Below are 2,474 nucleotides of genomic sequence, written 5' to 3'. Positions count from 1 at the left end.
AGGAGATTCTACCTTCTCGTTGAGCGTAGTGACTACTTTCTTGCTGATCTTCCAAGGAAACTTCTCCGTGGTCTCGCCTGCTTCCTCATCCAGCATCCGGGGTTTGGACAGCTCCTTGAACCGTCTCAGGCTCTACTCCTTGGGCTTCTTGTTTAGGTCCGGGATGACCTCCACGTCCGAGCAGTTGATGCGGAACTTGCTGAGCATGTTGGCCATGTTCATCTTCTCCCTGTCCATTTGCTCCTTCTTGCTCGTGGTGGCAAAGACGCGCAGCTTGCTTTTCTCCCAGTTGGATTTCATGGAGATGAGGTGAGGGATGAGTAGGTCAAGCCTGGGGGTGGTGGGAGGTGGGGGCAGAGGTGGGGGGGGGGGTTCACAAACAAAAATTATATAGAGCATTATTTCCCTTTGACATAAAGCATGTGTTTCCTCAGACATACAACCACCCAGAATAACCTGAGAGATCTCTGAAAGGCTCCATGAAATGAATTGGACATTGAAACATATTAAAATAATATCGCCAACCAAAAACAAAAATTGTGGTGTAACTTTCTATGACATACCGGTATATAACAAAAACAACAACTGTGTGGTAGGGTAGGTAAAAATCTGTTTTGGGGGATTAGACATTTCTATAGCCTAAAAATATAGGGTGGGATGATAGTCATTAAAATCCACTTTTTTTCTCTATTTTGCATGCATTAGTTAACATGTGAATCATTCTGCACTACTGACCAACTTACACAAAAAGAAATATACTGTTTATAGTTTTCACTGTGGAGGGGGGGGGGGGTGTTTGAGCCCAAGGAGGAGATTCTACCTTCTCTTTGAGCATGGTGAATTCTTCCTTGCTGATCTTCCAAGGAAACTTCTCTGTGGTCTCCATGCTGCTTCCACATCCAGCATCCAGGGTTTGGAGAGCTCCTTGATGATTGTGTTGGTCTTGATCTTACCCAACCCACCAATCTAGACGGAAACCAATCAGGAAGGAAAATTTGAATGCATTTGCTCTAAATAAATTGTGTCCAGGTTTTGGAAAAGACTAACGTTAGCGCTGCGAGAAACCTGGACAAATCTGGTTTAATGATCTTGTTATACATTTTGCCACTTTGACTTAATTCTTTAAAGACCTGCTTGCATTTTACTCAAACTGTTCATCAAAATTCATTCTGCAAAGTCTTCTTCAAGTACTCAACTGTGAGTACACATTTCGGTACTCAAAATACGGTACTCGAACGACAGTGCCTATTGTCCTCCAACGCTGGTTTGTGCACTTAGTCTATGGGAAAGGTTTAGATCAGGGAACAAAGGAAAACACAAAGCCAATTAATCCTTGGAAGCATAGCAGAAAACGACAGTGTGCGCGTTATGGTAAGTGTGTACAGTGTTCGTATATTTTAAATGCAATTTTTCTTTTTCTTTGATTGCAAACAAATATTATACGCATTATACAGTATGTCCAAAAGAAATGTCCGTCTGACTATTTTTGAAATAACTACAAAACCATGAAGTCCAATTGGCAAAAGTTTGATTGTGCAGATACTCCCTATCTTGGCCTCAACCCCGATGAGTTTCATTTAATTTCAGTCACGCATCACTGCACACTTGTCAATTGATCACAACAACATTTTGGGACACTGTGACCAAGTTCCTTGCCTTAATCAATTTCAGTGCTGTGTTAAGTAAGCTGTGTAAAATCCTGCATGTTGTGAAAAGGGCTGCAATTGGGATTGGAATCATTTGCCTGGCTATCAGTCATCACGGCAAGTCCTCGGTTTAATGCTCAAGGGCAAATGATTCCAATCCCAAACCACATCAGACTTTTTTTCACAGACACATTTTTGGGACAAACTCTATGACAATTAATAATGATAAATTTAGTGTCAGGTTAACAATAACACTTTGGAAGTCTGATGGTTTATTTTTGTTTTAGTTATGATATTTTAGTAATGTAAGATGATTTGATATGATGGAGTTGAGATAATCTGTCGCCTACCTTTTGCTTGCTTCTTCTTTTTGTAGTCAAAGTCAAGACGTCGCCCCTGTAACTTCTTCCGATGGTGCTGTAGAAATCAAACATTGGGGAGAAAGCTAATGTACTGTTTGACAAGATACATTTGCACATTGCTGTAAGGCTCCTTATATAAATTATGGGTCAAAGTGTGACAATTTTCGAGTTCCTGTTATCTCTGAACATGTCATTTGCCGTTCAAGTATCATTAAGAAAGACTTCAACAATTTGTTGGGTAATTGTCTGCTTCACATAATCACTCTTGGTGGACGACTGCATTAACCCTAACCTTAATTCCCAAATCCTCCCAAATCCTCTTTGCAAAAAGGAGGATTTTGCAGGATTGAGGCCGTTTGGCAAAAATGTGTGGCTGATTTTGCAGGATGCAGTGTGTCAAGGTCTTGGGCCGGGCCTTGTGTTTGTTGATGCTCAGCTGTGCATAAATTATACTTGAAGTCCTCCG

At 41.1% G+C, this 2,474-nt stretch overlaps 1 long non-coding RNA gene across 1 annotated transcript; it reads right to left on the bottom strand.

Moving 5' to 3' along the window:
• Positions 1 to 305: 305 nt before the first annotated feature.
• On the bottom strand, positions 306 to 2,048 carry LOC119742486. Its single transcript, XR_005272859.1, has 3 exons — positions 1,997 to 2,048; positions 821 to 966; positions 306 to 331 (listed from the first exon to the last, which is right to left on the bottom strand). It is a non-coding gene; the product is annotated as an uncharacterized LOC119742486 (long non-coding RNA).
• Positions 2,049 to 2,474: the final 426 nt, after the last annotated feature.

Source organism: Patiria miniata, unplaced genomic scaffold (assembly GCF_015706575.1).
Source record: "Patiria miniata isolate m_02_andy unplaced genomic scaffold, ASM1570657v1 HiC_scaffold_6, whole genome shotgun sequence".
Lineage (NCBI taxonomy): Eukaryota > Metazoa > Echinodermata > Asteroidea > Valvatida > Asterinidae > Patiria > Patiria miniata.
This window is presented reverse-complemented; position numbering and strand designations above follow the sequence as displayed.